Raw genomic sequence first — 23992 nt, forward strand, 5'->3', positions numbered from 1 at the left:
TCCTTTCTGCTTCCACCAGTTGGAGGCAGAGTACACTGCAGCCCTAGGAAACTGGGGACACAAGATGGAAAGAGCCTGGAGGCCTGAATCACCACGTGGAAGAGAGCTACCTGCTGACCAGCAACTCTTGCACTAGGCTACTATACGACAGAGAAATAATTGGTGTTATGTTAAGCCACTAAAACTTGGGGGTTTAACTGTCACAGCAGCTAACATTATCCCAGTCCAGAGACTAGGTAATATTTACTTATTTAATTACAGGTAACCTCCTTTGGATGGTAGGAGTCCCCATTATATCACCAGCATCTATTGAAAGGTGGATATTAAATAAACATTTGTTGAATGAAAATAGTCAATCTGATCAGAAGGAGGGCTTTCCCAAAATACCTGAAACCTCAGTAAACAGAAATCTTCTTATTCTGCCCTAAGGCCAGCACACACTCACACACACACACACACACACACACACACACAAATACCTGCACACAGACCCCTAAGTTTCCACACCAAAGCCACATAGAGTTGATGACCAGATCTGTCCTGGCTGGCTTGTGATTCACATGACAGCAGAGACCATCCTAGGAACAACCCTTTCAAGATTCCGTTCCCCAGCATGGGCATCAGACAGAGCCAAATACCGCAGAAGAAAATGGGAACAGGAAAGAAAAAGTCATCAAGAAAAATAGTCCAGATTTCTCATGATCTCACCCATGAGTCAGATTTGCGTTTGGGATAACAACTAACCGAGTCGACCAGAACAGTCTGTCCGCAAGATGTCGGCCTGCCAATTTCAACAGCACGGAGAAGGCACACTTTTTAATTTGGCTTAAAAGGACAAATCTAGTGCCCTTGTTTATTAGTTTTTTTCCTTAAGAAAAAAGTTCCAAGGTGAAACAACCTCCTGTTTAAAAATAACTCTCTTGTAAGTTAAACCATAATTTTCTTTTAAGCACTGATTGCCCAGTACCTGCCTCTTGTCATTTTGGGCAGTGGGAAAAAGTCCTACAAAAGAGTCTGCTCTGTGACACTTAGAAAGTTGCCTCACCTCTCTGGGCCTAGATTTGTTCATTTATAAAATACGAGATTAAAATAGATAATCTCTAACAATCCACGAAAGAAATAACTGTCAGGGGAAGGGAAACTGAATTTTTCATGCCTTGCAAGTCTTTTCATATTCATGAAACTTATTCCTTAGAGAAACAGGGTATTCCTAAGAGAAACAGCTTAATTTAGAGGAGTTGATTCATTTAGGACAGAACGTGAGGTCCAAGGCACTGCAGACGTGAGTGGGTCTGTGGTAGTGAGAGGCAGAAATGGGATGATGCGTTCTCAAGTAACAGGCAATGTGTGGATTATGACTGTGTTCAGGACATTTTGTTCGTCTAGAGGTAAAAGAGACTTGAAGAATTATTAAACGCAACTGTTTCGTTCTAAGTGTGAAGAAACTGGGACCTGAAGACACTAGCTCCTAAAGCTAGACAGTGGCAGTACCGGGACCAGAACCAAGGGCTACCTGCTGCTCTGTTCCTCTTTTACCCCCATCACCATTATCTGTCCCATTTCTGCGCGGCAGCTTTTGCAATGACGACCTTTACATTTTTGCCACTCTGGGAAAAGGACTGTAGAGGGGCTGGTTATTCCATCCATCTTTAGGCTCAGCAATAATTGCCAGATTCTAATTCCTCAAGTCTTGCCTAACCCTCAAGCCCAGGGACTGAGAACACTCTCGGAGGAGTCAAACAATAAAGCTAAGATCAGGTGAAAGATGGGGAAGTAACCATATACCTTTGAGTGGGTAAGAGGATAAACGCTCCTTGGAGTTCTGGGAACGGCAGCTAACGAGGGCTAGAAAAATAGCCCCTCACAGCTTATCTGCATGTCCAGTCTCGACAGCTTGGATTTCAGATCCTGGACTCAACCGTCCGCTCCGACCCCTTTCTCCCGCCCAGGTGCTGTCCTAGTCTGGCTGCCTCCATTTTGATGCTTATCTGCTATTTTAATCACGCCTCTGGTTCCTTCCAGGACAATGTCTTGGAGGCAAAAATGAAAATGAGGTAAACATCTACTTACATATTCTTTCTACATCTCAAGCCAATCCCCCCCTTCCCCCAATATGTGGCATGTCCCTTTCTTTCCAGTTTGTAAAAGAAAACCCAGGATTCCCCGCTTCAGCATCCATCACACAGCAGGCCGCTATTTAGCAGCAACTCGGAACCTCTGACGCTGGGACCTGCATTTAATTAAAAGCAAATGGAAGACTTGACTCTTTGTCTTTAGTTCCCTTCTAAGCCTCTGGGACACGGAAGTGGTGGCCTACGGAGAAAATTGCATTTGGTTATTAGGATTGCTTGTTATAATAATAAAGTATCTGGAGAAACGGAGGGGAAGATAATACGCCAATAAATATGGGGGCATACTTAAGAAGAACTTAGGCGTTGAATTTATTTATTTAAGCTCCGAATCAAAGAAGTGCTCATTTCTATCATCCTCAAAGGTCTGCCTGTGCCAGTGTGGGTAGACAGCTGACCACACTCTATTAAACTGAAGTCTGTTTCCAGTGGTTTCACAGAAACAGTGGGTTTGGGGACACCAGGTCTGCTTTGGAGGCCTGGCCCTAACACCGACTACGCAGCTGAATAATTACTTAGGAAAATTACTTGACCCTCTGAGTTTCTAGCTCCTGATCCATAAAACGGAGCTAATAATCTATTAGGAAGTATAAATGAGGTGACAAGGTATACAGGAGGGACTGATTAGCTGCTGAATTAAGTCTCAGAATTCGTAGAGGCATTAGGAGTCACCCAGCCCAATCTCGTAACACCAGTCCTGCAGGCTCCGCTTGACGCCTCCAGTGAAGCGACACTGACTACCTCCCGAGGCGGTCCACGCCACTCTGAGGCTATAATGTTTAGAAAAATTTCCCCAGCATGGAGCTATATCTCTTTCCCTTAATTTCAAAGCTTTGGCTTTTATTCTGACTTCTGAACCAGAAATGAGCATAAGTTTTAGCAGGCCTGCACAAGAAAGCCATTGAAATACTTTATCAATTTGGCCATCCAATGGACTGTAGTTGCAAACCTCCCATGTGCAAGCACACAGAACCACGGAGAAGTGAGGGACGAGGCCTGATCTCTTGTCTGAGGGGCAGGTTGAGAGGGGGTGCCACTGACCAACACAGGGAACAGAGGAGAAGGAGCAGGCTCACACGGGCAAGGCGATGAGCTCAGTTTGGGATGTGTTGCTCTGGAGCAGCTGAGGGTCACCCAGATGGGGATGGTAGGGTAGACACTGGACACGTGATTCTGGAGTTCAGGAGGTGGGTTGGGGCTAAAAGTACAGATTTTGGAGTGATCAGTATATAGGTGGTGGCTGAGGTTGAAAATACGGCTGAAATTCCCAGGGGGGAAATGAGAACATCAATGTTTAAGAGGCAAAGTATAAAACCCAATCAAAAAAGGTAAAATGGGATGAAAGTTGTTGCAAAAATCATTAAAGCGCTCCATGGAGGGATGCTCAGAGAGAAGAATTAAGACAACGTATTAGTTAAAGGGATAAAAAGAAAAACCAGGAGAGACGTGGCATCAGAGAAGCCAGAGAACAGTATTTTGTAAAGGAGGAACCGGTCAGCAGTGCCAACTGAATTAAGTATTGAAAAGTTCCCACTGGCTTTAGATGTAGAGGCCCATTGGTGATTATGGCAAGGAAATTTCAATGGAGGGCTGAAAATGGAAATCAGATCGCACAGCCCATTGAGGAATTAATGAGAGATTAAAGAAGTGAAAACAGCCAATAAGATGAAGTTTTCAGGTAATTTGGTTGTTAAGGACATAAAGGCAAAGGAATTTTAATTAAACAGGATGACTTTCACAAGATGGAGACACAAGGCGAGGTTAAAGATAGAAAGACTATACCGATCAAGTATGACCGTGAAAGAAGCAAGAAGAGACAGTCTCCAGAGCCAGGGGGAAATGGCTGACAAAAGGAGGGAAATTTTCTCAGAGGCAGGAAGGAGACAGTGCAGGCTGGATGTGGAACTAGGTAGTTTGGAAGTGAGGGAGCAAGACTGAGGGAGCTTCTGCTGGTTCCCTCTGTGAAGAAAACAGGAAGGTCCCTAGCCTGGAGGGAGGGAGAAGCGGTGAGGGAGGAGTGGGAGGGGGAGAGTTAGAACAGACATGGTGGTGGCAATGGCAGAGGAAGGTGACTGGGATCCTGTAAAGAGACAGTCCACCTGTCTGCCAGCCTAGAGGGCTGATGAGTTTAGAGGCCATTACTCCATGAGAGCACCAATCCAAATAGCTGGGCGGGTTTTTCTTCCATGGAAATGCTTAGCAGCCACAACATAGGGGCAGAAAATGCAGGTGGTTGAACTTACTTGGTGTAGGGATTTTGGAGGCTGGGGACAGCAAAAGGAAAAGAGATAAGGGAGTCTAGAGTAACGGCAAAGGAGCGGATAAAATGATGGTCCACAGGGATGCAGGCTGGAAGGGGAAGGACTTGGAAGGCGAATCTCTCCCAGGATCTCCCCCATCTTGGACCCTTGCCTCTGCATATGTTACTTCACACCACGTGTTGCCTGGAGCAGCACACAACAGTTTAGATGTGTGGGACTAGTGCAGAGGGTCAACACTCTTTCTGGGCCCCTCACATCTGGGATTTAGCTTTATTCAATAGTCACATGACAGTGTTGATGCACACTGGCCGTAGAGTCAAATGAACTGCCTAGATCCTCTACGCAAAGACCGCTGCTACAGCAGGTCCCTGACCACCCTGTAACAAATGCCGTTGGTTTTTTCAGACGTTAAGTGGAGGACTTTCACTTGAGCCCCTTGGCTGACTCTTGCTAGACTTGGCCTGTCCTGTAAGTCTATTTCGATTCTGATTCTGGTGTGAAACGAGGTCACTGTGCTTCGCAGATCTGGGTCATGAACAAATGGGATAAATATGTCATCCACATCTTATTTTTTTTTTTTTTTGAGGAAGATTAGCCCCGAGCTAACATCTGCCGCCAATTTTCTTCCTTTTGCTGAGGGAGATTAGCCCTGAGCTAACATCCGCTGCCAATCCTCCTCTTTTTGCTGAGGAAGATTGGCCCTGAGCTAACATCTGTGCCCATCTTCCTCTACTTTATTTGTGGGACGCCTGCCACAGCATGGCTTGATAAGTGGTGCACATGTCCTCGCCTGGGATCTGAGCCGGCGGACCCCCAGCCGCCAAAGCGGAACGTGTGAACTTAAACACTACGCCATTGGGCCAGCCCCTTATCCACATATTTATTCCAGTTGTGGATGAAAACGTTGAAGAGGAGCAGGATAAATCCAATGGTGGAACTGTGTCTGACTTTTACTCATAGAACCCTCTCTCTAGGTGGACAACAATCCACCAACTCCTTTGTTCCGGTACTTAGCCAGTCAGCTACAAATCACCATGTTCTGCTTCTGTCCAGTCCACATTTCTCCATCTTGCCCACAAAGAAATCATAAAGGACCATCCAAATATCTTGCTGAAAAGTCCAGCTATGCCATGTCAACAGCTTTCCCATGATGTACTGGTCTAGTCACCGTACACCATTGGATAAAAACACAATGCACTTTTCTTTGCTGCGCCTCACACACCTATGACCAGATGGAAATTGGTTTATGACATTTTACAGCTTTATAACATTTCCTGTCTCACCATGACATCACTTTTCCCCAAGCCGAGGGATTCAAAAGGCCACAAAGGTGTTAAGAACTCAGTTTCTAAACCTTCCTTCTGCTGCAGTGTATCACGTTACCTGATCTCCCAGGCTGTTGAAATGAAGAACGTTAGCTTGATAACGAGACTATAAGGGAAAAGCCACCACTTCAAATAGAGAGAGGGGGCCCTATAAGGTCCCCTTTTGCCCTGTCTCGGAGCTTCCTCTCAGCAGCCCTCAAAGGCAGTTTAAATTTTATCTCTCGGAACCTGATTTTGAAAATAAAGCCAAACGTGATTGTACCTGCAGTTTCCTGAGTAAATAATTTTCAAACAAGGTACTGAAATCTTGGGATTTTAAATCTTACAAGCTATGTATCCAGTTGCTTAAAAAAAAATTATAAAATTAGAAAGATACAGATCAACTATGGACCAGAAGGAAAACATGCCAGGGTGCTGATGAAGGGCATAATCCCTAATTACCCTGAGAGTGATGCTCCTGCCCCCAGGCAAGGCTCCTTAGAAGCTGCCAATACATTAATCAAGAATACTTTAACCATTCCATCAACATCTGTTTACTGCCTGCTGCTGGGGACACCACGAGGTGAATGGTATAGCCAAGTGCCTTCAGAGAGTTTACAGTCTAGTCTGGGAGGAGAATAAATCAAAGAAGACACATTCACCAAAACGCTCACCAACCAGAGCAGCATGTTCTGGCTGCCAAGAGAAGTGCCAGGCAGTGTGTACACCAGATGTTCTGGGAGAGGCTGCCAGCTAGACGGTGGGGAAACACTTTTTAAAGGGAAGGAGACTTTGCCTGGGCCCTAAGGGAAGGACAGAATTTAGGCAATGGGTAGGTGGACATTCTGGGTGGGGGTGTGGCATCAATGTGTCTAGCCCATGAAGACAAAAGAAATGAAGCTGGATCCAAATCCCCTGTCACTTTTCAAATAGAAAGAGAAGCGCCTGATGCTCAACTAGGAAATTAACAAAGAAGACACTTGACTCTGCAATATGGGGTCCGTGCCTTCTGTCAAAGTTCAGCCAAGGTCACGCAGGGATGAATGTCCACTACATTCCCTCAGATGAGATGCTCCGATGAAAATCCTAATATGCTATTGTACACAGCACAAATTTCATTAAGATCATCCACTGCAATTTAAATTTTGAGACTAACGAATTTTCTAAAAACAACATTGCCACAGAGGTAAAATACCAAGAAGAAGAAAAATAAGTAGTGGTTTGCAACCTGGCTCCACATTAGAACCACCGGGGGCGCGTTCAGAAAATACCAATGCTTGTGCCGTACCTCCTACCAATTACATCACAATCCCTGGGGCATCCTCATTGAAATTAAAAATACCAGTGAGTCTAATTCATTTTCTCAACAAATATTTTCTGAGTGCCTACTGTATGCCAAGCATTGTTCTAAGTGTTGAAGATACAAGAATGAACCAAACGGAGCCCCTCCTCCAAAAAGAATGCCCTCACAGGTTGTACATTATAGTGGGGAAGAAGAGGCAGAAAAGCAAATTAAGTCAGTAAAATATATGATATGTTAAAAAACTGACAATGTGCTAAGGAGAAAACAAAGCTGAGAAGGGGGATATGAAGTCTCAGGCTGGACTAGGGTGGCACGGAAGACTTCACCAAAGGTGACATTTGAATCAAGACCTGAAGGAAGTGAGGGAATAACTTAGTTACATGAAAGAACACTCCAGGCAGAGGGAACAGCAGGTACAATGGTCCTGAGGCAGAAGCATAGCAGTGTGGCTTGAGCTGAGAGAGAGAGTAATAGAAATAAAGTCTGGGAGGGAAGGGCAAGGGGAGGGGGGAGACTGCAAGGGCCTGGTAGGCTATATAATGAGTTTGGCTTTTACTCGGAGTGAGATAGGAAGCCACTGGGAAGGTTTGACCAGAGCAGTGACATGATCTGGTCTACATTTTACTAGAGTCATTCTGGCTGCTCTGTTGAGAATAGACTATGGGGGGAAAGGGGAGCAACTGAGTGATTCCTAAAGTAGTCCAATTGAGAGATGAGGACAGCTTGACTGAGGAGAGAGGGGATGAGCAATGGTCAGCATCTTTTGAAGAACTAACCAGAGATAAAGCATGTGGAGAGGCCAGGGGCGGGAATCAGGAACTTGGTTTTAGATGTTAAAATCTGAGATGACCATTGGGCATTCAGTGGAGATGTCAAGTAGGTAACTATAAATGCAAGTGGTACAAGATGGAGATATATTGGTGCAAATTCTTGACTTACGGATCCCATTTAAAGCCATGAGAATGACTGACATCACAGATAGTAATCACAGAAAGAAAAAACAGGAAGTGCAAGTAATGAATCCTGGGCCCTCCAGCATTAAGAGTTCAGGGAGAAGAGAAAGCAGCCAAGAAAACTGGGGAGGAATGCTGGCTGGTAAGTGAGGAGGACCACCTGGAGCGTGTGGTGTCCAGAGAGCCAAGGGAAGGAAGCATTTCAAGGATAAAGGAGGGATGAACTGTGTGCGTCAGATGCTTTGAAGGGGCAAGGAAAAGGCTCAGAACTGGTCCTTGGATTTACCAATGTGGACGTCACTAGTGCCCCTGATAAGAGCAGTTTGTAATGCAGAGCAGGGTGGAGAACTACCTCTCTAGGGAGTCATACTCTTCTGGACACAGCTTAAAACATATATTGAATGTCTGTCTTCCCTACTAGAGTCTAAGGGTGTAGCACATAGCAGTTCTCAAATAAATATTTGGTTTACTAAAGAAATGACTGTGGCTGCACAAGTGCAGTATTCTTTAGGGAGTTCATGAAATTAATTAGATGTAAAATGATTAGTGTACAAAGTGGAAATCTTTCCACTTGGAAAAAATTGTTAATGGAAAGCTAACTCTTAAGACACTGGTATCAGCAGCTTCGTCTTCCCATACATCCTAAATCATAACTAGCACTGCCCCAGATTTCCTATTTCCCTATTAGATTATGTTTCTGAAGGGCAGGACCATTTCAGACTTTGGGGACCTTCATGGATTAAGCTGTAGGTATGACTGAAGTATAGTTCAGTTTCTTCTCTCCCACCCAGACGTGGCAGTCTGACAGTAGTTTCATTCATTTAAAAAAACCTCCGTGAAGGATCTTCTGTGGTCCAGACACTGCACTAGGGGCTTGAGTCACAGCATCAAACAGGACATGGTTTCTGACTGAAAGAACTTCCAGTCTACTGTTTCTGACCCACAGCTGATATCAACTCAGGGAGTGGCTCTGGCTTCACCCTGGACTGCAGTATACATACTCAACCAAACCCGCAGCTGATGGAGCGCAATGTTATATGGCCCAGATTCACTCAGGCCTAGATATATACCTAGCAGCAAATATGCCAAGGGGGCTTTTAACCAGTTCCAAGTCTTCAATAAAAGTAGAGCTCAGCAGATGCACAGAAAGCATTCAACAAAATCCAACAGCCATTTATGATAAAGACTCTCAATAAAATGAGTATAGGCGGAAAGCACCTCAACATAATAAAGGCCATATATGACAAACCCACAGCGAACATCATACTCAATGGGGACAAACTGAAAGCCATCCCTCTGAGAACAGGAACACGACAAGGGTGCCCACTATCACCACTCTTATTCAACATAGTGCTGGAGGTTTTGGCCAGAGCAATTAGGCAAGAAAAAGGAATCCAAATAGGCAATGAAGAAGCGAAACTCTCACTGTTTGCAGACAACATGATTTTATATATAGAAACCTTAAAAAATCCATTGGAAAGCTACTAGAAGTAATCAACAATTACGGCAAAGTTGCAGGGTACAAAATCAACTTTGATAAATCGGTTGCATTTCTATACTCTAATAACAAACTAATAGAAAGAGAACTAAAGAAGACAATCCCACTCACAATCACAACAAAAAGAATAAAATATTTTGGAATAAATTTAACCAAGGAAGTGAAACCCTATACAATGAAAACTACAACTTTCCTGAAAGAAATTGATGATGACTAAAGAGATGGAAAGACATTCAAGGCACATAGATTGGAAGAATAAACATAGTTAACATGTCCATACTACCTAATGTGATCTACAGATTCAATGCAATCTCTATCAGAATCCCAAGGACATTCTTCAAAGAGATAGAACAAAGAATCCTAAAATTTGTATGTGGCAACAAAAACCCCCAAATTGCTAAAGTAATCCTGAGAAAAAAGAACAAAGCTGGAGGCATCACAATCCCTAACTTCAAAATATACTACAAGCTACAGTAATCTAAACAGCATGGTACTGGTACAAAAACAGGCACTCAGATCGATGGAACAGAATTGAAAGCCAAGAAATAAAACCACACATCTATGGACAGCTAATCTTTGACAAAGGAGCTGAGAACATACAATGGAGAAAGGAAAGTCTCTTCAACAAATGGTGTTGGGCAAACTGGACAGCCACAGGTAAAAGAATGAAAATAAACTATTCTCTTACTCCATTCACAAAAATAAACTCAAAATGGATCAAAGACTTAAAGGAAAGACCTGAAACCATAAGACTTCTAGAAGAAAACATAGCCAGTACATTCTTTGACATCAGTCTTAAAAGGATCTTTTTGGACACCATGTCTCCTCAGACAAGGGAAACAATAGAAAGAATAAACAAGTGGGACTTCATCAGACTAAAGAGCTTCTACAAGGCAAGGGAAAATATGATTGAAACGAAAAGACAACCCACTAATTGGGAAAAAAATATTTGCAAATCATATATCTGACAAAGGGTTAATCTCCATAATATATAAAGAACTCACACAGCTGAACTACAAAAAAACAAACAACCTGATCAAAAACTGGGCAGGGGACGTGAACAGACATTTCTCCAAAGAAGATATATGGATTGCCAATAGGCACATGAAAAGATGCTCATCGTCACTGATCATCAGGGAAATGCAAATCAAAACTAGACTAAGACATCACCTTACACCCGTTAGAATGGCTATAATATTGAAGACAAAAAATAATAAATGTTGGAGAGATTGTGGAGAAAGAGGAACCCTCATACACTGCTGGTGGGAATGCAAACTGGTGTAGCCACTATGGAAAACAGTAGAGACTTCTCCAAAAATTAAAAAATAGAAATACCATACAACCCAGCCATCCCACTACTAGGCATCTATCCAAAGAACTTGAAATCAGCAATTCAAAGAGACTCACGTACCCCTATGTTCACTGCAGCATTATTTACAATAGCCAAGACATGGAAGCAACCTAAGTGTCCACTGACTGAGGACTGGATAAAGAAGATATGGTGCATATATATATAATGGAATACTACTCAGCCATAAAAAATGATAAAATTGTCCCATTCACAACAACATGGATGGACCTTGAGGGTATGATGTTAAGCAAAATACGCCAGATAGGGAAAGACAAACTCTGTATGATTCCACTCACATGCGGAAGATTAGAAAAGACATAGACAAAGAGAACAGACTAGTGGTTACCAGGGGAAGGGGGTGGGGAGTGGTCACAAAGGGTGAAGGGGCTCACCTATAAGACAACTGACAAATAATAATATACAAGTGAAATTTCACAATGTTGTAAACTATCATAACCTCATTAAAAAAAAAAAGTAGAGTTCAGGAAACTCACCATGTTCTTGAAGCAATGCTTTCTCCAGTGCTTATTTCTGCCCAAAAGACAGTCAATTTGATACGATTGACAATCCAAGGCAATCTGAATTTTATTTTTATTCCCCCATGCATAGAATATGAAGTGTATATATCTTTTCTCTATGTGACATGTGCTAAACAAATACTAGTTGAATGAAAAGAAAAAAAACGTTGGTTTGCAGGCAGTGAGGACAAAGTGTAACCTGTAGGAAAGAACTGAGCATAACTCTTAAAACTACCTCCTTCACATAAATGTTTTCTGAGCTCCAGAGCTTTCAATGGTTTTATGGGAAGCTACTTACCTCCTATCTGCAGGACCATCATTGTTAGCATAGCTTATGTGCTATGGCAAGACCAAGATAGAGAATAGTGGTTGAAAAAGAGTTATAAAAAATAATAAGCCCAACTATCCTGGTGCATAGGTTCCAGTATGGATTTTAACCAATGGAAATCTAGAAGTGCTTCCTGATGCAACAAATGAAAACCGGAGTGGGTAGCGATATTCCACACCAGAACGGCACATATACAATGCATCCCAGGCTCCATTGTGACCACCCACCTGTGTGTGAGGAGGAACAATGAGCAGCTCCTCTTTGGTTTATGCTAAAAATAAAGGAGCCTGCCAATGAGTGACACTTTACATGCACAACCCTCTGGGCAAAGTTCTGGTTACCATAGCAAACCCCACTCATGACAGCAGAGGCAAAACGCATGATGTATCAAATGGCCAGACTTCTGCCATTCTGCAGGAAAGCAGCTATATTTGCCAGATACACTAATCAGCCACTATAACCCTTTCTACGAATAAAAGCCCAACCTATATTTGCGGGTCTTGGCCATTCTCACAACTACTATTTGCCTGAAACAGTAGCTTTTTGTCTGATGTTTCCTTATCGGGAATGCTGATGTAATTCTCAAGATGGAGCTTATTTTAAAAAGGAGGTCCAACAAGAGGGAAGGAAACCAATAGCTGCTTTCTCATTCTCCCCAGTCTGCAACCTTGGCAGAAGTTCTTTCTAGTCCCACATCTGGCAAGAACCTGTCCTTTGGCCTCTTCCATGACTGGCTCAAAGCTGGTGACAGAGAAATGGACCAGTCTTTTAGCAAGACCCAATGGAGACGGTCTTGCTCCCAACCAATCTAAAAATAGGGTCCTTGTTCTCACCCTAGGGTTCTATTAACTGGGAGGACATGTGGAGGCAGAAAAGACCAAACGATAGAAAAGTGTTGGTGTGTAAGGAAGGCCAGGAGGAGGAAGACTTCCAGGCTTCTTATGAATGCAAATAAATTCCACCTTTGCATATAAAGATGCAACTGGTCATCTCTGCCTTTCCTTTAAGAGTTCAAGGACGATGGTTTAAACCATTAGGTCTCCAGATGGATCAGAAAAAGTCTTGAGCCTAAACGACCAAGTGGAATAAAAAAGAAATGAACTTCTTAGCTTCTCAAGCTTAAGCCCTAGGGCCACCTTTTCAGAGAAACAGTACATTTAGAATCTAAGTCAGTCTATTTCTTTCCTCTGTTTTTAATAGTCTGTGTCCTGGGTTTATGAGCAGGAAAATGAATTAGGAAACTCAGAGCTCTGTAGGGACTTTAGAAATCCTGGTCAGTTCCTGCTTCTTAGAGATTCTGTACGGGAGAATGTTTAAGAAGACAGGCTTAGGGGTCAGAGAGATCTGGGTTCAAATTCTTTTTTTTTTTTTTTTAGGAAGATTAGCTTTGAGCTCACTGCTGCCAATCCTTCTCTTTTTGCTGAGGAAGACTGGCCCTGAGCTAACATCAGTGCCCATCTTCCTCTACTTTATATGTGGGACACCTGCCACAGCATGGCTTGCCAAGTGGTGCCATGTCCGCACCTGGGGTACGAATCGGCGAACCCCAGGCCCCTGAAGCAGAATGTGCGTACTTAACCGCTGCACCACTGAGTTGGCCCCATGGGTTCAAATTCTTGCTCCAACTCTTAAGAGATGAGCAACGTCAGGCACACAATTTAAAGTTTTTGAGCCTAGTTTTCCTCATCTGAAAAATAAGGATATGTGTGGTTAGTGCCTGGAATGTAGTAAGCGCTCAACTTGTTCAACAGCTTTTTATTAAGTGCCTACTGTATACCAGGCACTGTTGTTGGCACTAGAGATATGGTTCACAAGACAATGACCTTGCTTTGATGGAGTTCACATTCCAATAGGTGAGACAAACAATAAACAAATAAAAGTTTATTTCAGGGGCTGGCCCGGTGGCGCAGCAGTTAAGTTCACATGTTCCGCTTCTCGGTGGCCCAGGGTTCGCCGGTTTGGATCCCGGGTACGGACATGGCAGCGCTTGGCAAAAGCCATGCAGTGGTAGACATCCCACATATAAAGTAGAGGAAGATGGGCATGGATGTTAGCTCAGGGCCAGTCTTCCTCAGCAAAAAAGAGGAGGATTGGCAGTAGTTAGCTCAAGGCTAATCTTCCTCAAAAAAAAAAAAAGTTTATTTCAAACAGAATAGGAGTAATGTGATAGAGTGCCTGGGGGTAGCCATTTTAGATTACATGGTTGTGAAGAAAAAGGCCTATGAAGGTCTGAGGGAAGAAGCTTCCAGACAGAGGTAAAGCCCTACTGTGGGATACAGGTTGGTACGTTCCAGAGCAGAAAGAAGGACGGTGTGTCTGGACACAGAGAGTGAGGGCAATGAGCAGTGGCAGAGAAAGTCATTGGAGAGGTGGGTTGGGGTAAGGGGCCTGGATTGTATTCAAGTGGCAACAAGAAATTCCCAGTTTCAAGCTGCAGATTGACATGACTTGATAACGTGTTTTCGAACTTTTTTTTTATTTTATTTTTTTCCTTTTTATCCCCAAAGCCCCCGGTACATAGTTGTATATTCTTCGTTGTGGGTCCTTCTAGTTGTGGCATGTGGGACGCTGCCTCCGTGTGGTTTGGTGAGCAGTGCCATGTCTGCGCCCAGGATTCGAACCAACGAAACACTGGGCCGCCTGCAGCGGAGCGCGCGAACTTCACCACTCGGCCACGGGGCCAGCCCTGATAGTGTGTTTTCAAAAGACCCCTCTGGCTGCTCTGAGGAGAGAGGACTAGGGGTCAAGAGTGCTCTCTGGAGGCCCAGTTAGAAGACTACTACAGCAGGGGTCCAGGGACAAGATGGTGGCGACATCAACTAGGGTGGCTGCCATGGAAGTGGAGAGAAGAGATGGATACTGGAGGAAAGGCCAACAGGGCTTCTGGATTTAGTTGCTGAGTGTGGGGAAAAAAGAATGAAACACGGTTTCCAGGTTTTTGGAATGAGGCTTTTGGTGGATGGTGGTGCCATTTACTGAATGAGAGGAGGAGAAGGAAGAACTAGCCTGAGGGAGAAATATCAAGGATTCCATTTTGATCATGCTAGATGTGAGATGCCTGTGACACACCCATGTGGAGACGTCAAGTTGGCAGCGGGGCATGAGTCTGGAACTCAATGGAGAGGTCAAAGCTAAAGACATAAATTTGAGAGGCAATAGCGCATAGATGGTAGGTAAAGACTTGAGGCAGAAGAGACCTCCCTAGGAGGGAGACTAGCTAAAGAAGACCCAAGGTCAAGTCCTGGGGCTACATCATAAAACAATGAATATTAGTTGTTATTATTTTCAGTGCACCGGGTGGAGAATGTTGGCCAATTATTGTTATCAGCATCTTTTTATCCATCTTTCTACCCACCCATCCCGCCAACCATTCATACTATAAACAGTCACTGAGCACATTTACTGAGAGGCAGTAGAGAGCAGTTCAAGAATGCAAGCCCTGGAGCCAGACGGCTCTGTTTAAATCCGAGCTCCAGCTGTAACCTTGGAGAATCTGCTTAACCATGCTATACCACCATTTCTCCATCTGCAAAAGAGGAGGTAGTGGGTTGAATGGTGGCCACCAAAAAGATATGCTCATGTCCTGGTACCTGTGAACATGACCTTATTTGGCAAAGGGGTCTTTGCAATTGTAATTAAATTAAAGGAGAGGCAAGGAAGCTTCTCTCCAAGAGCCTCCAGCGGGAACATGGCCCTGCCAACACCTTGATTTGAGAATTCCGACCACCAGAACTATGAGAGAATAAATTTCTATTGTTTTAAGCCACCAAGTTTGTGGTAACTTGTTATAGAAGCCCAGGCAACCAAATACAGGGTAATAACAGTATGCACCTCATCAGATGGTTACGAGAATTAAATGACCTAATGTGCGTAAAGTGTCTAGAACATTGCCTGCCCAACGGGGAACATCCAAACAATTTTAATTTTTACCCTGGAAAAATGGGTACCGGACATTGCGCTTGATTCTGAAAAGTATGAGGGAAAAGGCAGATCATCTTCAGAGACCGTCAAGATAAAGATGGTGCCCAGGAAACCACCCAGGTGAGGGACCAGAAGGTAGGAAGCCTGCTCAGGTGCCATGTGGGTTTCCCAGGTACCAGAAATTGCTGAGCGCTGCTTCCCAGCATTCCCCAACAGAAAATCAATAAACCCTACATCTGCTCAGGTTTTCCAAGATGAGTAGTGGGTCCAGAGAGGGGTTAATGAGACCCTTTATGGTACCTGCCTCTCCGTGCGCCATCTCACTGTCTGCCCTCTCATGAGAATCCGTTCTGATGAGGACACTCAGAGCACATTTTCTGGGGACAGCTGTCTCCTCTTTTAGTCTAATGATACTGGGAATAACAGTGACCAGGGCAGCGTAGGGCTGGAGAGTGGGCATGGAAGACTGTGGAGGGAAGCGATGCCAATTTTGTATGCTGAGCAATTTTGTAATAGTATTTGCATGGCTGCTTCAGCCTTGGAAGTGAATATTCTTCACCAAGAGACCCATATAGCACAATCTAGTTTTACCCATATCTCTATAAAATACACTGTGCCAAAAAGGGGAGACGGGTAATCACAGCTGCAATCAGACATTTTATGAGTGTCCATTGGCCAACACACAAAAATGTTGAGTTTATTGACATCTTGCTTATTAAACTTGGCTCCATTCTCATCTTCTTAGGAATAGAGAAAGAAACACTCAAACACTTGCATAGAGTTTGTGATTATATTTGATCACCTCCATGCAAATATATAGTGTCAGGAACCACATAATATTCTTTGGGGGGTGGGGCGTCATTGGGAGTTCAAACTTGTATACGCCAACCTAAGACATAACGGCTAACCTGACACACAGCTGCCTCTCTACTTTCCAGAAACAGAGTCTTGTGGGCTATCGGAATTACAGTACAGTACCATGTAAGCAGGACAAGAGTTTACATCAGACAGACATCTGCAAAGTGCTGGCCTTTGGTGAAAGAGACAAAAGAGCTGGTGTTTATTCTGTCTTCCACCTCAGTATCCTAGGATCTTGTTAGGAGCGACTGGAGCCAGACAGGGCCCCAGCAGGGCAATGCTCGAAGGCACCCTCTCTCCTCTCGACGCCCAGAGACCTCCCCTGGGAGGCAGCCCACTCCCCCCACCCTCTACTGCACCCACTACGATCCAAAATGACCCTCTCTCCCACCCTCCCCCCAGCACCACTTCTCTTCCCTCGGTGGGCAGGTCTCAGCTAGGGAGCTGACTTTGGATTTCCAGCATTGGTATGGCCCCTGCTCATGGAAGGAATCCTATTCTGCATTGTATCAGTGCGTCTTTATTTTTAGCAAAGCAGGATGATCATTCTTCGGAGGCCAGGATCAACAGAGTGCGTGTTTTAACTCAGACGATTTGGTTGAGGGAGCAGAGTTAGCTGAAGTCTAGTGCATGCAAAACCTGGTCCAAGAGGGGTCCACATGTTGACAAAAAGGTAACCGGGAGTGGCTCAGCTCAAATCCATTTCCACTCTTGCTAAAAAAATGTCAAAGGCTCCAATTTGAAGCATCATTCTGTTAAGGGCCACACGTACCATGGAAGCCCCTCAGCAGGCTGTTAAAATACCCTGGATCCTGTTGGAACGACCTAAATTTACTTCAACCTTCAGGCGAGGGATTGGATCATGCTCTTTCAAGGACTTGCAAATCCTTAAGAGTTTGTGATTTTTTAATCCTCATGTGGATAGCTAGGCATTTCAGGCTGCTTCAGATAGCAAAACTTCCCCTCTCTCCTTGCTATTATTTCACCCAAAGCTTGAGACAATAGTGTATGCACAATCAGTCCTCTTTGCTGTGAAATCAATCCCCCCACCCTTGCTTCTCCGAAACCTCTTCATGTGTCCTAGAGTGCTTTATGAGCCACAGAAGTACTTTAAAGCCTAAAAACAAATAATCCAAGGATAACTTAATCGGCCAGATGTTCAACGCTATCTGATTTCATTAGATTGCTTCATAAAGAGAGTTAATTCTTAAGTTTCTGCTTCTCCCCAAGTTAACAGCCCAGTCACTGTTAACTCAATGTATTCATGTAGGTAATGCCTGCATCAAGAGGGCAGGAGCTCTCAGAATGGGGATTGTTTCCTGGCCCACTGAGAATGCGCGGTGGAGAAGATGCTATTGGCATCGGAGGGAGGCCACAGCCAGGGGCAGGCCTCTTCCCGGAGCTGGAGAGACTTAAAAGACGAATGTGTCTTCTCCACACATTTAGTGCCTCAACAGACCATCTCTTGGTTCAGCCGCCTTATCAGATCACAAAGGGCCTCTTCAGCTATTGAGTTTTCAAACCATAAATGCTCCCAGTGTTTTCTTGAACACATTTGTAAACAGAATGCTGAGCTCTTTAGATCACAGGCAATTCGAATCTGAATCAGATGACCTACCTGGCTTCAGATCCTGCCTCTGCCCAGAACTGCAGAACCCATGGAAATGAATTCTTTCCAAATTCCATCTTTTTTTCCATTTCTAGAATATGGATATTATAAGATCAAGAATTTCAAATTTTTAAATCTTGTAAAAGGATGTATCATTTCATAGGCAATATCTGCCTAAGGCCAAAGGACAACATAATCTAGATACAGACCATCCAGGTGGAAAATAAATAAAGAATAATTTGAGAAAATATTTATACTTCTATTTCCTTAAAAAAACATTCTGCACATTTCCCCCAAATATCATTTAATTTGGCACACGTCTATTGAGTGTTTAGTAAATCAAATTAAGTGCTCCTTTTCCTTCCCTCTTCACTGATAAGGGAAAATATTTATTCAATATTTCTAAGTATAATCATAGATCCATTAATAAAACCAAGGGGGCACACAGACTTTTAATTCTTCCTCACCCACGTGCATCTTGCACAATTGCCATTGAAAACAACAGTTCCCCAGATGAAGCAACTGGAGATCGTGTTTTGAATTCCAGTTATATGGGAATCAGGCAAGTTCTCCGCTTTTCTGGGCCTCAAATGCAGAAATTAGCAAATCTGAATGCATCGTCCCCTTCCAAACCACTGAGGAGAGGGGAGACGGCAGGTTCTCCTGGCTTTGGGCCCTGGCAGCTTGACCTTTGCATAAGAGAGGGACGTGAAGTACAGATGTATTCACTGACCAGAGTCAACAGATAAAAAGGCAGACATCCTGAAAAATTCCTTAAAGGAGGAACAGGGAGGCAGGGCTGCTCCGAGAAGGTCAAAGCTTTTCATCCCAAGCTGCAAGCCAGCTTCCGTCAGGTCTACTAAAAATCCCTGCCTTCTACATTCAACTGGGCTCTCAGTGACCTTGGCGAGAGGCTTACTCATTTCTCAACACACTATCAGAAGGACCGCTATGGACCAGAAACTGTCACTGAGGGGTTTACATACATACCTCAGGACCTCTTTTTTATTCCTCCTAAGAACAACCCTGTGAAGTAGCTATTGTACCAATTTTGCTCATGAGGATACTGAGGCTCCAACATTTCTAATGATCTGGCCAGCAAGCAGTTCTCTGCACTGCTAGGATTCCAGCCAGTCTCTGACCCCAATTCTGAAATCCTTCCTTGGTTGCCTCAGTTGGTGCTAGGCACCAGATCCACCCCTCCTGCCATGAGCAGCACTTCTGCCTGTCCCTCCACGCCCCAAGCCCCCAGCCTGGTGCAGTGCCCTCCCAGCTGTCAGTAGGAGCCCCTCCTGTTTGACCAAGCCCAGTATATCCCTCTGGCTATATCGCAGGCTCCCTCTCCAGCACCTCGCCCAACCTCTGCTTCCCTGCTACCTTCCAGGGAAGGCAGATGCCAGCTTTTTTCTTTCACTGCACCTGCTCCTGATTGGCCTCTTCCCTCCCAAACATCCCTTATATTGTCTCTATCCTCTCCCACAGCTCTTTTGTTTACCAAGCATGCCTGGAAGGGGGAATTTAGGGACTCTCCTGAATAAACCTTTCCACAACGCTACCACCTCCTCAAAATACTCTCTGGATTATTTTGAACCGCATGCTTCTGGATCCAGTATCTTACCCCCGACCGTCTTGGCAATCACTCTCTTTCGTCCCTTGGCTTCCAGGACCATCCTTTACAGACACTGTTCTCAGTCTTTGTCAATGGCTTTCCTATCCTCTTCCTGGGATGCTTGACCTTCTCAGACATTCCTGCCTCTCTGTGTCCACCTGCATCCCTCAGGGGCTTGCCTGCCTAGTATCCCACTTTGTCCTATGGAGACACTTCTGAGGGCTAAAGAAGGAGGTTAAAAAATGTCAAGTCTCCAAGTCTGTCTTATTAAAGAGATGAGGCCTCTCTTTGAGTTTGGTCTTGACCTTTTGTGGGTTCGTCTTCTTTGGGATGTATCCCCTTGTGGTTGATGCAGTAAGAGGGACCTGGGGCCACCTTCCAACTGGACATCCCCCTCCCTTTGTGGTCTAAGTTACTTAGGCCACATGATCTAGGCCAGGGGAGTATCCCAGCTCTGTGTTATCTTGTCCGGCCCACCAGGCCTGGAATGTCCTAGTCAGGATTGCGACAACACCCTAGAGTCCAATCAGCTTGTGGGGAGGGGAGGTGGCCTGGAGTGTTGCTTCTGCCTCTCTCCCTGAGGAAGTTGATGGGCAACTACCTGGAGGAGGCCTTATCTGGGCATGAATAAGATAAGGTCCCAAAGAGGCAGGCCCAGGGCAGCACATGAGTGTGCAAACAGGCTCTGCAGCGTGAGGTCCAAATGTAAGACTGCTCCACATCCCCTGAGAGAGAGAGGCAGAGGATTCACAGAGGAGGAGGAGGCCACTGACCTGGAGCTTAAAGAATCAGAAGTGGTTTATCAAGAGGACCAGGGGAGAAAGATTATTCCAGGACCTCACCCCTCCCACTACCACCCAAGAGAAACAGCACTGTAGAGGCAGAGAGTAAGACAGGTCAGAGGTCGACAGCTCGTGTGTATATGTGCGTGTGTGTGTGTGCCCGTGTGCATTTGTGAGCGAGCGCACGCGTGTGGGGGACATGGCAGGAGAGCAGTTTGAAGAGGGACATTGGATTTGGAATTTATCCCACAGGTACATGGAGCCATCGATAGGTTTTACAGGGAGAGGTAATCAACAGACCTTGACGACTGATTAGATATGGGAGGAGCCAGAAGGAGAAGTCTGGAAGGATTTCTGCAGGCTTCTGGTTTGTTGACTATCAAAACTCCAAACCCCTTATTTCCATCAACTGTGTATTCCCTCTCCTAACCTGCAGGGGATTTTTGTGTCTTCTTTACTCCAAACCCACGCAGTGCCCCCACTTCAAGTCCATGTCTCATGAGCCTTTCCCTTCTTCCTAGCCTGCCCCTACCCACCAGCTCAGGCCCCCATCACCTCCTGCCGCCCATCTTATTACAATAACCTCACTAGGCTCCTCCTCACCTCTCATCTCTCCCTAGTCCCAACTCCTTCTGCAAGAGATCAGATTAATCACCTTAAAGCACACAGCTGATTATGACAATCCCTTGCTCAGAAATCCCCAATATTTCCCTGCCAGCTGCAGAGCTAAGTTCCTCCAAGTCCTTAGCTCAGTCTCTTTTTCCATCAGCCCCCTAGGACTGCCTCCTAACTCAGGATCTCCCTGGACTGTCCTCCACAAAGCCTTTCAGATCTCCTCAGTCAAGAGCGATTTCTGGCTCCTCCATACACCTAAAGTGTTTTATCTGGACCACTCCTCAGGTACTTGATTCGTTAGATCATCTCTCCAATCCTTCATCCGACAAATACAGGGCGCCTCTTCCAGGCCACATGTGCACTGGTTTGTATCAGAGCTCTCAGGATACTTATCTCACCTCTCCTGACAGACTGAAACTCTGACAGCAAGGAGGAAGCCTCTTTCATCTACACGCATCCCCGGAAAGCGCTAAGCCCCTGTGCACAGCAAACCGCAGGTACTCCAAAAATAAAATGATTGAAATGAATAGAGAAATTATCATAAGTTTCCTGAAATAGTAAACTGCCTTAAGTGCATGCAAAATCAATTTCAATGATAGCGATTTAAAGTACAATTCAATATTTTTCCAGGAGCATATTAACTACATCAAGGGAGGTACATTTATATAGTTTACATGGTTCTGATTCTTTATCTCTCAGCACCTGCCATCCCCCTACTCCTACATTCTCACTCACCACCCCCCCTCCCCGCCCGCACACACACACTCCTCACACCACTATGCGGTTATTAGCAGAGGAGCGGTTCTTGGCCCATTCTAATGGAAGAAGGAACTGCTGAAGCTAGAATAACCACCTACAGTCAGGATTGTGTTCTGAGACATTCTATCCTGCCCCACATACCGCACCTGCCAACCTGTACCTACTTGATCCCCATCCAAAAGTCACAGACCAGAAGAGCTGGCCCTGTAGAAATACTGGGCCCCTAGAGCCCAAGTCCAGAGCAGGCTGAGTGTGGCAGACCTCACTGGGGAAGGACCAGCAGCACGGAAGGTCCAGGGGAGCTCTCTGTAAAAGCAGATCCAGAGTATCACTTTCTGCAGTCACTCAGCAACCACCTCCAGCAGCTTCCCCATGATTTGTCAAGGAAAACACATCCACCCAAGGCGCCCTACCTCTGTGGGAGGCGAAGCCCTGCCAGCTGCAAGAGACAGATGCAGCTTCCTCCCCCAACACCCGCCTCCAGTCCCAGCCAGGTCTGCAGCGCTGGAATGCCCTCATGCCTGCCATTCCAGTCTGAGAGCAGCCCATGCCAGACCCTGTCCTCTTCACACTCCCTTATCAAAGTCCCCACACGGATCAGGGCTGCTGAGGACAGGCTGCTGGCAAACTCCAGCCAGGGACCCTGGACCCTCCCCCTGCTCAGTTCAGCACTGCAGAAAGACAGGGAGCCCAAAGACCTAAAACGTCAACGCAAACCCAACGCAGACCTGAGAGAGAGAGAGACGGACAGAAGAGAAGGAGGCCAGTTTTTAGGAGGAACTCGACTTCAAAGGGAGAGCAGGATTTCCCCATCGGCACGTTCTCCAGCTCCCTGGCAGATGCCAATATCCCCCCAAAGATGCCCTTGCTCTTTGCGCGCGCCCCTCGGCTCGCTCGCTGCGCTCGTCTCTTCCCCTGGCAGAGAGCCGGCGAGAGAAGAGGAAGCGCGGGAGATGGACCCCAAAGCAGCACCTGAGGCCCCAGCACTTGAGTACCTCCGCCTGGAGGGGGTTACCTGGCGACGGCCCAGGGATGGGCACCTGGGCGCGCACCCGGGCAGGGGTTCCTGGCCCTTCCGAGCGTGCTCAGCAGTGCGTCTCGGGTTGTCCCGATGTCCCCGACCCGCTCTGTCCAGCCCTCTTCCCGCGGCTGCGTCCTCCCCGCCCCCGTCCGGATGCAAGGGGAGTTTGCGCCGCCTAATGTGGGACCTGGCTTGGGAGCCCCCACTCACCGCCTTGCCGGGGCAGGATTCCAGCACCTGGATTTGTCACTAAACTTTCCCAGGCGCACACGGTCTCGGGGGATGCCACCTCCCACCCCCACCCCCACCCCCATCAGAAGCCCCAGGTCCCGGCCGCAGCGGGGCTGTCGCTTCACCTGCTCGCGGCTCTTCCGAGGCTCCTGCTGCTCCTCGCGCGTCCGGACTCAGGCCGCCCGGTGGGACCCTGCGCCGCTGCCGCCGCTGCTGCCACCGCCAGCGCCACCGCCGGTGCCGCCGCCGCGCCTACCCGGAGCTGCAGCGTCGCCGTTCGCCCGCAGCCGCGGGAGGCGCAATCCTGGGCGCCTGCGGCACGGCCCGCGGCTCGGCGGGTCCCCGCAGCCGCCACCCCACTGCGTCCCCCTGCCCGGGACCCGCACGCACCGGCGCTAGGATTGTGCTGCTCGCCCGACTCTCCCAGCTGCGACGCGCTGGGGATCCACCGAGCCTCCAGGATGGGCGGGGATTCCCTCCCTCTGGTAGATTCGAGGGGCGGGAACTCCCTTCCTGGAGTGACAGAGACGGGGGGCGGGGATCCCCCTGGAGGAATGACAAGGTGGGCGGGGATTCCCCCCGAAAGAGGTATACCGCAGGCAGGGCGTCCCTCTGGGTGAACCAGGAGTCCTAGTGCGCTGGCTTCAGAAACCTGGGAATCCTGGGAGGAAAGGATCCAGGGAGTGGGCAGCTCGGAATTTCCAGATGGAGGGGCTTGGGGCGCCACCTAGGTGGAGGAGAGAGAGCTGGGGGACTTGAAGTCGCCTTTGCATAGCACTTTACGTAGCGTGGAGAAAATGTCAACTGCCTTATAAAAGAATGGGGCGGGGCGGCGGGGCCAACGGTGACGAGAGAAGGACTAACGACCCACCCTAAGCCCCGTGGCCTCTGGTCCTTGGGATACCAAAGTTAATTTAACACTGGCATGAGAATTCCGAGAAT

At 46.4% G+C, this 23992-nt stretch overlaps 1 protein-coding gene across 5 annotated transcripts in view; it reads right to left on the reverse strand.

The window, feature by feature from the left end:
- Nucleotides 1-23738, reverse strand: part of PDZD2 (PDZ domain containing 2) — a 345154-nt gene extending 321416 nt beyond the window's left edge. For 2 of the 5 annotated variants that reach the window (XM_070519816.1, XM_070519813.1), the window contains exon 1: nt 23176-23738. The gene's annotated coding sequence lies outside the window, so the exon portion shown is untranslated. Of the gene's footprint in view, nt 1-22813; nt 22949-23175 lie in introns of those variants that run through there. The other 3 variants (XM_070519814.1, XM_044779458.2, XM_070519811.1) reach the window with 3 other exon arrangements.
- Between the last annotated feature and the right edge of the window lie 254 nt (nt 23739-23992).

This window comes from Equus asinus, chromosome 10 (assembly GCF_041296235.1).
Source record: "Equus asinus isolate D_3611 breed Donkey chromosome 10, EquAss-T2T_v2, whole genome shotgun sequence".
Classification (NCBI taxonomy): Eukaryota; Metazoa; Chordata; class Mammalia; order Perissodactyla; family Equidae; genus Equus; species Equus asinus.